Source organism: Dendrobates tinctorius, unplaced genomic scaffold, assembly GCF_039654945.1.
Source record: "Dendrobates tinctorius isolate UK_male_01 unplaced genomic scaffold, ASM3965494v1 ptg000060l, whole genome shotgun sequence".
NCBI classification, from domain to species: domain Eukaryota; kingdom Metazoa; phylum Chordata; class Amphibia; order Anura; family Dendrobatidae; genus Dendrobates; species Dendrobates tinctorius.
In genome coordinates this window covers 20637265-20650930 of record NW_027361728.1, presented here as the reverse complement: position 1 = coordinate 20650930, position 13666 = coordinate 20637265, and the positions used below count along the sequence as shown (strand labels likewise).

The 13666-nt window shown below is 43.6% G+C and overlaps 1 protein-coding gene across 5 annotated transcripts in view; it reads left to right on the top strand.

The window, feature by feature from the left end:
• The window catches only part of SOX2 (SRY-box transcription factor 2), a 1445341-nt gene that overhangs the window by 819761 nt on the left and 611914 nt on the right, over positions 1-13666 (top strand). The gene's annotated exons all lie outside the window — the stretch shown is intronic.

Sequence of the window (13666 nt, the reverse complement as noted above, 5' to 3'; positions counted from 1 at the left end):
CATTTCATCTTCAATGCCTTTGCTGATGGAGGGAGGTTTGCACTCAAAATCTCACGATATATGGCCCCATTCATTCATTCTTTCATGTACACGGATCGGTCATCCTGGTCCCTTTGCAGAGAAACAGCCCCAAAGCTTGATATTGCCAACCCATGCTTCACAGTAGGTATGCTGTTTTTAAAATGCAACTCAACATTCTGTGTCCTCCAAACATAATGAGTTTTGTTTCTACCAAACAGTTCTACTTTGGTTTCATCAGACCATATCACATTCTCCCAATACTCTTCTGGATAATCCAAATGCTCTCTAGAAAGCTTCAGACGGGCCCGGACTTGTACTGGCTTATGCAAAGGGACTCGTCTGACACTGCAGGATCTGAGTCCCTGGCCGCGTAGTGTGTTACTGATGGTAGCCTTTGTTAGGGTGGTCCCAGCTCTATGTTGGTCATTCACTAAGTTCCCCTGTGTGGTTCTTGGATTTTTGCTCACCATTATTGTGATCGTTTTGACCACACTGGATGAGATCTTGCGTGGTGCATCAGATCGAGGGAGATTATCATTGGTTTTGTATGTTTTCCACTTTCTTATTATTGCTCCCACAGTTGATTTCATCACACCAAGCTGCTTGCCTATTGCAGATTCATTCTTCCCAGCCTGGTGCAGGGCTACAATTTTGTTTCTGGTGTCCTTCGACAGCTCTTTGGTCTTCACCATAGTGGAGTTTGGAGTGTGATTGTTTGAGGTTATGGACAGGTGTCTTTTATACTGAAAACAAGTTCAAACAGGTGCCATTACTACAGGTAATGAGTGGAGGACAGAGGAGCCTCTTAAAGAAGAAGTTACAGGTCTGTGAGAGCCAAAAATTTTGCATGTTTTTAAATGAACAAATACTTAGGGCCCCGTCACACATAGCGACTCACCAGCGATCCCGACAATGATATCAACTTGTCAAGATCGCTGGTGAGTCGCTACATGATCGCTGGTGAGCTGTCAAACAGACAGCTTCACCAGCGATCAGCACCAGCGACGCCGAGTGCCCGGCGTCGCTGTGCACGTTAGTTACCAGCGCCTGATGCAATCTCAATAACGTTCAGCGATACCGACATGGGGGCCGGTCGCTGGTCAATGTCACACACAGCGATCTCGCTGGTGAGATCGCTGTTGCGTCACAAAAATTGTGACTCAGCAGCGATCTTGATAGCGAGATCGCTATGTGTGACGGGGTCTTTAGTTTCCACCATAATTTGCAAAATAACTCTTGCCAAATCAGACAAGGTGGTTTTCTGTATTTGTTTTCTCATTTGACTCTCATTGTTGTGGTCTACCTATGATGTCTATTACAGGCCTCTCTGACCTTTTTAAGTGGGAGAACTTGCACAATTGGTGGCTGACTAAATACTTTTTTCCCCACTGTATCTATCTATCTATCTATCTATCTATCACATATATATCTATCTAATCAGAAAAAAACAGGCAGCACTCCGAAAATTAAAGTGAAAAACCATGCTTTACTGATCCATTAGCAGCAACGTTTCTGCAGATTTCTCTGCCTTTCTCAAGGCTTGAGAAATGCAGAGAAATCTGCCGAAATCGTGCTGCTAATGGATCAATAATGTCATGGTTTTTCACTTTAATTTTTGAAGTGCTGCCTATTTTTTTCCTGATTTTCTATTTTGGAGGTTTGGACATTAACTTAACAGGTTTTATTGCACCTGGCTTCTTTTGGTAGTGCTGCCAAATGTTTCTTTAATTATCTATCTAGCTAGCTGGAATGAAAAATTGGAACAGCACCACCAAATACCTCAATAAATGTGCAAAGCTTTTCCAACCAGCAATTCAATGGTTACTTGTAATAGAATAAAAAAGAAAAACAGTACAAAAAAATTAAAAAATGGACTTTATTGCCCAATGGCTTATCTAGCTAGCTAGCTATTTATCTATCATTTATCTGTCTATCTATCTATCTACTCTGTCTGTCTATATATCTTAAAAAGGGAGGCAGCACACCAATGTTCGTATGTGGACCTTTTTCATGCCTTGAGTATTGAGAAAGTTCCACATATGACAACAAAAGTCACCATTATGGGCTATTAAAAGTCTTAGGCCTCTTTCACACATCAGGTTTTCGGCATCAGGCGCGATCCGGCGCTTTTGACTAAAACCGGATCCGGCGAAATGCAATGCCGGATCCGGTTTCCCCCCCATTGACTTGCATTAGAGCCGGATCGAGCCGGATGGCCATGCGTTTCATCCGATTTTCGCCGGATCCGGCAATGTGACGCGATCCGGCGTCTGGAAAAAACGGAGACTGTAACGTTTTTTGTCTCCGGCGAAAAAGCCGGACACGCCGGATCCGGCGTGTCCGGCTTTTTCATACAATGAAAGCCTATGAGCACCGCAATGCGCCTGATCCGGCGATAGCCGGATCCGGCGGCCGGATCCGGTTTCTTTGGTCTGAGCATGCTCAGTAGCTCTGCCCACAGGAGATATATAAAAGCAAGACAATGGGACCCTCAGCCACACCCAACATGCCACCCAAGCCAAGAACCAGGAGCAGGAGAAGGCAGCAGACATCTGCAGCAGCAGCACCATCAGCACCACCCCAAATGGAGCAGCATGCTGAACAACGGGAGGGGAGTCCAGCAGCAGATGAGAGATGGTAATTATCAAATCCCCCATTCCTCCAAACTAGGGCTATGGAATATCAAGATATTCATTGGCCCTTTGTTTCTCTTTATTCAACAGCCGCCCAATAGATGCAGCAGCAGCAATGGCAGCAGCAGAAACACCACCCACAGCCATGGAGTCTGGCCATGAGGAAGACAGCACATCTTCTGGGAGCCCTCCCTCGCATCGTCAGCGTTTGACGGTAAGTTTTTATTTCCAAAATCCATCATCTCTGTAATATATGTGTATTCATTGCCTTTTATTTCAAAACAGGAATCACAAGATGAAGAGGAGCTCCCAGAAGAAGAAGGAAGGGGTGGACAGACACTTGGAGTGGGCTCACAATTGGTAAGTTTTTTGCATCAAACGCAGAAACACAACATCACACTACACACAACACATAGAAAACAATGTTCTGCAGACCACACACAGCAAACAAATGCCTACATCCAAAGACATAACATTTTTTGTTTTCTTCTCTAGTCTTCCCAATCTGGTGCTCGGCCAAGAGGTCCTCGCAGTGCCTCCCAGGGTCGTCGGCGACAGCAACGCGGCGGTCACCAGCGTGTAAGTATAAATATTTTTGCTTTGTTTTTTTTGCACTTTTTATTTCATTTCTTTTGTGGAGGCTAATTATGTTATTTTTGTCTTTTTCTTTAACAGCCTTCACAGCGTGCTCCCGACTCTGACGGTGAGGATGGAGGGATTGATGTGGACCGCCTCATCGATCTCGTCAGAGAAAGGGAGCCGCTCTGGAATATGGCTGACCGCCGCCATGCTGACCTGATTGTTACCCGACGACTCTGGGAGGAAATCTGTTCGCTCCTTGTGGACCGCTGGGAGGACCTCGAAGCTCGGGCCCAGATTAAAGAGCGTAAGTATATACAGTACCGGTTGCTTGATTTAAACCAGTGTTTCCCAAACTCCAGTCCTCGTGGTCCCCACGGATCATGTGTTCAGGATTTCTATTTACTTTGGAAATCCTGAAAACATGACCCCTGGGGACCATGAGGACTGGAGTTTGGGAAACACTGATGTTGTATACTAACCACTTTGTCCTTTCTCGTTTCAGGGGAGAGAATTGTGAAGCGGTGGCGGTCTGTGAGGGATCGTTTCAAGAAGGAGTTCAATAAAGAGATGCGGGCCCCGAGTGGATCTGGAGGACGCAGGAGCAAGTACAAGTACGCACGAGCCCTGTCGTTCCTCCGGGAGACAATGCTCACCAGAAGGTAAATATTACACACCACATGTGACAAAAAAATGTTTAGATGTAACTTTTTTTTTTCAGCCAGGGCCATACCATGTCACTATTTTAATTGTTTTTTTTTTCTCTTTATTCCACAGCACGGTGAGCAGCACTCGGGAGCCTGCACGATTGGACCCTTCTGAGGCGATCCCTGAGGAGACCGGCACCGAGGGACACTTCGACCGCCCCGGTACATCTGCACCTTCCCAGCCTTCCCACACATTCGACCCATCTGTCCCATCCACCAGCACAGGAGCATCGTGGCCGCCTACATTACATGAAGCTGCTGGTGAGGAGATCGATTTCCCTTTACCCCACCCTTCTGCCCCTGCCACCTCTAGTACACCTGCGGGTACTGGGCGGCAGCGGCAGAGGGGTCAGGAAAAGACTTATGCGCCAGAGTTCTTGCATCTGAATGCATCTTTCCAGAACTGTCTAAAAGTCTTGTCAGAGCAAATCTCCGCAGGCTATCAGCAGATCAACTCCAGCATTCTGGAGGTGAAGACACTTCTGCAAACCATGCATTCAGAAGCAAGATCTTCGCCAAACCACACCTTTTTCAGGTCTGTTGTGGAGCGCATGGAAATGCTCTCTCCTGCCCAGCAGATGCATGTAATGCATTCATGCCACGCTGCTCTCCAGCAAGTTACCTCCCAACCTCCTCCTCCCACCACAGTAGTTCCTCCACCTGCACCCCCTCCAGCCACTTTCCATCCTCCCCCTCCTATTACATCTACACCCCCTCCAGCCACTTTCCATCCTCCCCCTCCTATTACATACCATCCACCTCCCCAGCACCAGCAACCTCCCCAGCACCAGCAACCTCCCCAGCACCAGCAACCTCCCCAGTACCAGCAACCTCCCCAGTACCAGCAACCTCCCCAGTACCTGCAAACTCCCCAGTACCAGCAGCCTCCCCAGTACCAGACATCTCCCCACTTCCAGCAACCTGCCCCGTACCAGACATCTCCCCACTTCCAGCAACCTGCCCCGTACCAGACATCTCCCCACTTCCAGCAACCTGCCCCGTACCAGACATCTCCCCACTTCCAGCAACCTGCCCCGTACCAAACTCCTTCCCCATACAACTTGCCATCAACATCATCTGCTCCTACAGTCCCTGCCCAACCCTCCACTCCACCACCCACCACCTCTTCTGCTTCCCACATGTCCACCCATTCTGTAGTTTTTTCCACACCTTCACCTCTAACTGTTCCTTCCCCACCACGATCCCAGTCCTCTCTCCACACTCCCAGTGTCGAAGTGTCCCGCAGCCCCTACAGCAGTATTTCCACCACACACTACACAGATTTATAATGTGTGTATTTAAATAAAAATGACCAGTTTTATGGTTTCAAAGCTTTATTAAACAAGTTTATTAAAATTTTAAAAAAGTTTACTAAAAAAAAATGTTTCAATAAAAGTTAAATTATTTTACACTGGTTGTCTGTCATTTCTTTCTGCGGCGAAAAAGGTTAAATACAGGGTATTTAAAAGGTGAAATGGTATTCAAAACTAGGTATATAACTGTGGGTAAATTTTAGCTTTTTGCCACAGTTGTTTTTACCTGGTTGTGTTTGAAGCAAAGTATTTCACCTAAAAAGTTGTGTTTATTGTTGGTGATTTCCTAACAATGTACACAACTTTTGTTAAAAGGTGAAATACTTTGCATAAAACACAACCAGGTACACACCTGTGGCCTAAAGCTAAAAATAGAGACCATGACAAGATAGCCAACTTTGGCTGGCAAAGGTATATACTGTTGGTACAGAAGGTACACAAGTTTGGTTAGGGCACAAATCTTTCACACTCTGTCATCCTGCCAGTGTACTCTGCCTTGAGGTGACATAAAGTATAGTGCAAAATTGTCCCTCATTACTGAAACCGTCACAGAACTTCTAGTGGTAATGTCATGGTAATCTTGCAAGGTGGTTTCTTCAGAGGTGTCCTCAATGGAAATGGGTTCCTTGCAGATAACAAAATTGTGGAGTACCACGCACGCTTTGATCACCTCGTCCACAGTTTCTGTCTTGAGGTTGATCGCAGTCAATAGGACCCGCCATTTGGCTGTCAGAATACCAAAGGTACATTCAACCATTCTTCTTGCTCTTGTGAGGCGGTAATTAAAAATGCGTTTTGGTCTTGTCAATCCTCTGCTAGAGTACGGTTTCAAAAGGTGTTCTGACAGCTGGAAGGCTTCATCCCCTACACAGACAAATGGCATAGGTGGACCAGATGTTTGCGGCAGCGGTCTAGGTGGTGGGAACTGGAAGGTGTTTCCATACAGTTTACGCCCCATGGCAGACAGTTTGAAAACTTGAGTCATTGGAGCGGCCATAGGCCCCAATATCAACCGCAATAAATTTGTATTCCGCATCAGCGATGGCCATGAGGACAATTGAAAAATATTTCTTGTAATTGAAATATTCCGATCCCGATCCAGCTGGCTTTACAATGCGGATATGTTTCCCGTCCACAGTGCCCAAGCAGTTGGGAAACTGACATATCTGTTGAAACTTGTCAGCAATTTCAATCCACCTCTCTGTTGTGGGCTCTGGTAAAAACTCATCAGCTAAGGAGTCCCACAGTGCACGGCATGTGTACTTCACAATTCCAGATATGGTGGAAATCCCGAGTCTGTACTGGAAATGCAGTGACGAAAGGGATTCTCCAGTTGCAAGAAATCTGTGGGGAATTAAAAAACAATAAATTAGTTTTAAATCACAGCATTACATACCAAAACTGAGCTATAACACTTGGAGATACAAACTACCACCAACAAGATTGCAGTGAAAGTGTGCTCTGATGCGATCACATCCAATAAATGTGGCTTACCTTAAAGTCACCATCAGACGCTCTGTGGGTGAAACAGAGAAGCGGCAATAGGTGTCCGCTTTTCTTATGAGGTGTGCAATGCGCTCCACCAAGTAATCAAAATTCTCCATTTTCATCCTAACATATCCAAAAAATTTATCCGGGTTTCGTCGAAGGTCCATGTAGAGTGTAGAATAGACCCCACGCGTCATTCTCTTGGCTGTGATGGGGTGGATCCACAAACGTCGTCTACGATGCCTGATGCGCTGCTGTCTCGCTCTCTCCTTCTCCAGAACAATCACCCTCAAACGATTCGCCTCCGCTATAAAATCCGCCAAATTCTTCAAAATATTTCCAATGACAACATCCATCTTCGCCAGTAACTTGCTCTTCTCTCCAACCTGCACTTTCTCCTCTACAACCTGTCAAAGAAGGGCTGTAGGAACATGCTATATATAGTTTTCCAGTTGCCAATCCTGTTCGGAAGGCCACAAGGGTCAATTTTGAAAAAAGGATCCGGCGTAATCCGTCGAAAAACGGATAGAAAAACGGATGAACCGGATGAGACGGATCCGGTTTTGTCTGTCAAGAAAAAGACGGATCCGGCAGAAAACCGGATCCGTCACATCCGGTTTTACAAAACATTTGCCGGATCCGGCGTTCCGGCACGACGCCGGATCGCGCCTGACGCCGAAAACCTGATGTGTGAAAGTAGCCTAATTTAATTCAATTTTCTGCATTGGTGTGCTGACTCCATTATTTTATATATTTGGAGTAATTTTTTTTGCTTGGGAATCTTGGCACCCTTCATTTTTTTGCTGGTGCTACACTTACGTTTTTACTATTCTATCTCTATCTATCTCTCTATCACAAGTTGCAATCCACAACCTATGGTACATAAATAAGTAAAAAACTAGGCAGCACTCAATAGAAATTTCAGTGTAAACAAATGGCAATGTTTCAGCTTAAGAGCAAGTAAGCTTGACAAAAGCTCACTTGATCTTTAGCTAAAATGTTGCCACTTTTTCACACAGGTCATTAAATGTAACTATTTTTTGCAAGAGGTTTTTTTTATTGAATTCTAACCTACCTATCTCTACCTCTATCTATATATCTATCTGTGTCTGTTTGTCAATTATTTATTTTAAAACAATATTTATTTCAGGGTGCTTTACATGTGAATAAAGATTCATCGTTTTAAGTTTCAAGGTTGCAAAAAGGCACAATGTCCATCAAGTTCAACCTATAAACCTAACATGTTGATGCAAAGAAGACAAAAACCCCATGGGGTAGATGCTCATTGCCCAATATTAGGGAAATAATTAATTCCCAACTTCACATACGTCAATCAGACTAGATCCCTGAATCAAAGTCCCGTCACAGAATTTAGTAACCATAACCCATAATATTATATTTATCAGGAAATGCATCCAGGCCTCCTTCAAACATTACAGTTTTTTTTTACTCAAACATTACAACCTCATGGGGCAGATAACCCTATAATGTCACTGCTCTAAAGGCCCCTTTACATTTAGCGATGCACCAGCGATCCGACCACGATACGACCCGTCAGGATCGCTGGTGCATCGCTAAATGGTCGGTAGTGAGCTGCCAAACATGCAGATCTCACTAGCGATGCAGCAGCGGTCCTTACTTACAGTTGTGGCCAAAAGTATTGACACCCCTGCAATTTTGTCAGATAATACTCAGTTTCTTCCTGAAAATGATTGCAATCACAAATTCTATGGTATTATTATCTTCATTTAATTTGTCTTAAATGAAAAAACACAAAAGCGAATGAAGCAAAAAGCAAAACATTGATCATTTCATACAAAACTCCAAAAATGGGCCAGACAAAAGTATTGACACCCTCAGCCTAATACTTGGTTGCACAACCTTTCGCCAAAATAACTGTGACCAACCGCTTCCGGTAACCATCAATGAGTTTCTTACAATGCTCTGCTGGAATTTTAGACCATTCTTCTTTGGCAAACTGCTCCAGGTCCCTGATATTAGAAGGGTGCCTTCTCCAAACTGCCATTTTTAGATCTCTCCACAGGTGTTCTATGGGATTCAGGTCTGGGCTCATTGCTGGCCACCTTAGAAGTCTCCCGTGCTTTCTCTCAAACCATTTTCTAGTGCTTTTTGAAGTGTGTTTTGGGTCATTGTCCTGCTGGAAGACCCATGACCTCTGAGGGAGACCCATCTTTCTCACACTGGGCCCTACATTATGCTGCAAAATTTGTTGGTAGTCTTCAGACTTCATAATGTCATGCACACGGTCAAGCAGTCCAGTGCCAGAGGCAGCAAAGCAACCCCAAAACATCAGGGAACCTCCGCCATGTTTGACTGTAGGGCCCGTGTTTTTTTCTTTGAATGCTTCTCTTTTCTCCTGTAAACTCTATGTTGATGCCTTTGCCCAAAAAGCTCTACTTTTGTCTCATCTAACAAGAGAACATTCTTCCAAAACGTTTTAGGCTTTTTCAGGTAAGTTTTGGCAAATTCCAGCCTGGCTTTTTTATGTCTCGGGGTAGGAAGTGGGGTCTTCCTGGGTCTCCTACCATACAGTCCCTTTTCATTCAGACACCAACGGATAGTACGGGTTGACACTGTTGTACCCTCGGACTGCAGGGCAGCTTGAACTTTTTTGGATGTTAGTCGAGGTTCTTTATCCAACATTCGCACAATCTTGCGTTGAAATCGCTTGTCAATTTTTCTTTTCCATCCACATCTAGGGAGGTTAGCCACAGTGCTGTGGGCTTTAAACTTCTTGATGACACTGCGCACGGTAGACAAAGGAGCATTCAGGTTTTTGGAGATGGACTTGTAGCCTTGAGATTGCTCATGCTTCCTCACAATTTGGTTTCTCAAGTCCTCAGACAGTTCTTTGGTCTTCTTTCTTTTCTCCATGCCCAATGTGGTACACACAAGGACACAGGACAGAGGTTGAGTCAACTTTAATCCATGTCAACTGGCTGCAAGTGTGATTTAGTTATTGCCAACACCTGTTAGGTGCCACAGGTAAGTTACAGGTGCTGTTAATTACACAAATTAGAGAAGCATCACATGATTTTTCGAACAGTGCCAATATTTTTGTCCACCCTCTTTTTTTATGTTTGGTGTGGAATTATATCCAATTTGGCTTTAGGACAATTCTTTTTGTGTTTTTTCATTTAAGACAAATTAAATGAAGATAATAATAACAAAGAATTTGTGTTTGCAATCATTTTCAGGAAGAAACTGAGCATTATCTGACAAAATTGCAGGGGTGTCAATACTTTTGGTCATAACTGTACCTTTCACACGCAGTGATGCTGACGTCCTCCCGCCCGCATCCACACGTCGCTCGTCTGCGCCAGCAGGGAGCGCCTGACGAGAAATGGACCCGGCCGATCTCGCGCGATCAGCGACAGACAGCGGGGGAGCCGGTCGGAGGTAAGTATCACACATAGCGATATCGCTAGCAATATCGCTGCTGCGTCACAAAATCGATGACGCTTTAGCGATATTGCTAGCGATATCGCTATGTGTAAAACCCCTCTAGAGTAAAGAATCTGCATCTGTGATTGTGAGTAAAGCTCCTTTCCTCTAGATGTAGAGGATGCCCCATTTTTCACCGCCATAGAAAAATATGCAAAAAGAATGTTAGAAAATTCTCTGCACTGTCCCTTTATATATTTGCACATTGTAACAATGACGCCCCTAAGCTTTTAGTTTTCCAGACTGAATTACCCCAAGTTTGGTAATCTGTCTTGATAATACATTCCATCGATTCCCTTAAACAGTAATCATCATTTTAGTTTTTATTCCAAAGACATACTGATAGGGAATGTAGATTGTGAACGCCATCGGGGACAGCAATGATAATGTGGACAAACTGTAAAGCGCTGCGGAATATGTTAGCGCTATATAAAAATAGATTATTATTTTTATTATAAATCAATAGTACAAGTTAAAAGAAGAAACTTTGTAATATATCTTATCAGAGGAATCTGCTTATTTCTCCTTATTATTGATCATTCATTTTCAAAATTCTAAACTCACAGGTAAAATCATATTCAGTGAAGACAGATTATTCCATTACTGAGCTAGAAGATGACAGCTGCTATTGATAAGATTCTATATCGATGGGAGGGGGACAAAGAGGGAGGGTCTCTGCCACTAGCTCCTCCTTTCTCCTCCTCCTCCCCTCTACATAGGGGCACTTCTTCAGCTGATTTTAACCAATTGGCCTGTGCAGAATATCAAATATGTGGGTTGGGGATCACTTGCCTAATAGTGATCAAAAAATAATATGTTTTTCTGTATCGTTTAATCAGATGTATAGTAGGGATGCTGAAAGGACACTAAACTTCAGAAAAGCGAATTTCCAATAGCTGAGAGATGATCTTAATGCCATAAGCTGGGACAATGTCCTGAGAAATAAAGCAAATGAGACACTTTTCTAGGCATCCTGTATAGGATATGTGCACAATATACAGTGGGTTGGAAAGTATGCAGACCCCTTTACATTTCTCACTCTTTGTTTCATTGCAGCCATTTGGTAAATTCAAAACAGTTCATTTTTTTCTCATTAATGTACACTCTGCAGCCCATCTTGACTGAAAAAAAAACAGAAATGTAGAAATTTTTGCAAATTTATTAAAAAAGCAAAACTGAAATATCACATGGTCATAAGTATTCAGACCATTTGCTCAGTATTGAGTAGAAGCACCCTTTTGAGCTAGCACAGCCATGAGTCTTCTTGAGAATGATGCAGCAAGTTTTTCTTCCTTGCAGATTCTCTCCAGTTCCGTCAGGTTGGATGGTGAACGTTGGTGGATAGCCATTTTCAGGTCTCTCCAGAGATGCTTAATTGGGCTTAGGTCAGATCTCTGGCTGGGCCAGTGAAGAATGGTCACAAAGTTGTTCTGAAGCCACTCCTTTGTTATTTTAGCTGTGTGCGTAGGGTCATTGTCTTGTTGGAAAGTGAACCTTTGGCCAAGTCTGTGGTCCAGAGCACTCTGGAAAAGGCTTTCATTCAGGATATCTCTGTACTTGGCTTCATTCATGTTTCCTTCAATGGCAACCAGTCGACCTGTCCCTGCAGCTGAAAAACAACCCCATAGCATGATACTGCCACCACCATGTTTCACTGTTAGGATTGTATTGGGCAGGGGATGAGCAGTGGATGGTTTTCTCCACACATACCACTTAGAATTATCACCAAAATGTTCTCTTTTTGTCTCATCAGACCAGAGAATCTTATTTCTCATAGTCTGGGAGTCTTTCATGTGTTTTTTTAGTAAACTCTATGCAGGCCTTCATATGGCTTGTACTGAGGAGAGGCTTCTGTTGGGCCTCTCTGCCATAAAGGCCCAACTGGTGGAGGGTTGCAGTGATAGTTGACTTTGTGGAACTTTCTACCATCTCCCTTCTACATCTGTGGAGCTCTGCCACAGTGATCTTGGGGTTCTTCTTTACCTCTCTCACCAAGGCTCTTCTCCCACGATTGCTCAGATTGGCTGGACGGCCAGGTCTAGGAAGACTTCTGGTGGTCCTAAACTTCTTCCATTCAAGGATTATGGAGGCCACTGTGCTCTTAGGAACCCTGAGTGCTGCAGAAATTCTTTTCTAACCTTGGCCAGATGTGTGCCTTGCCACAATTCTGTCTCTAAGCTCTTTGGCCATGATTCTCATTTGGTCTGAAATGCGCTGTGAGGTCTTTTATAGACAGGTGTGTTTCCTTTACAAATCAAGTCCCATCAGTTTAGTTTAACACATCTGGACTCCAATGATGTAGCAGAACCATCTCAAGGAGGATCACAAGGAAATGGACAGCATGTGACTTAAATTTGAGTGTCTGAGCAAAGGGTCTGAATACTTATAACCATGTGATATTTCAGGTTTGTTTTAGTTAATTTGCAAAAATGTATACATTTCTGTTTTTTTCAGTCATAATGGGGTGCAGAATGTACATTAATGAGAAAAAAATGAACTTTATTGAATTTACCAAATGGCTGCAATGAAACAAAGAGTGAAAACTTTAAAGTGGTCAGAATACTTTCCGAACCCACTGTTTACTCTATAGGAATAAGCAAAATATAAGAAAGACATTATAGCTAAATAATTCAAAAATATCATTCAGCTACATAACGTCAGAAACTAAAAATGATAAAGTTATCCCCCACAATAATAATCACCCCTTATTCCAAGAGCCATAACTTGTTTTATTCTTGTGTCCACATAGGCATATGAGGGCTTGATTTTTAAGAAACAAATTGTACTTATGATGGACCCCATTCATTTTACCACATAGTATACTGGAAAATGACTTGCCTGTTTTGATGAATACCTGTGTTGCTTATAAAATACTAATACTGTAGCAGCTTTTTGTGTTTGTCGATAGTTCTTCATGCAAATCAGCAAATAAATTAACAATTAGGCAAGACCATTGTGACTCGTTAGTGGCTTGTGTCTGTACACTATCTTAGGGTATGTATACAAGTAGGTTTTCAAAGTGGATTGTGAAGTGTACGTGCTTCAAAATCGACGAATGAATATACCCTAAGCCTTTTAACACTGTTGGAGCAATCTCAGAGTTTTTTGTGAAACACCGCATTGTCAAAAGGAATTGTAACAAAACCAAACTCACCTGGATCGTTCCGATAATCAGCTGTTCGGCGCCGCAGCTGCATGTCTCGCGGCTGTGTCACAGTTGCAACAAACAGGCTCTCCCAATGTATGTGTTGTGACTGTAACACAGCCGTGACACATGCAGCTGCAGCTGATTTATTGGGAGCGATCTAGGTACCTGGGTTCCCCGTGCAGCTTCTTTGGTAAGCGCTATAGCTTGCTGAATAAGGAGGGAGACGACAATGTTCGCTCATCTCTAATAGTGAGATCACACTACATGACAAAGCAGCCAGTCTTACACTTGTAGAAGGGTAGTGACATCACA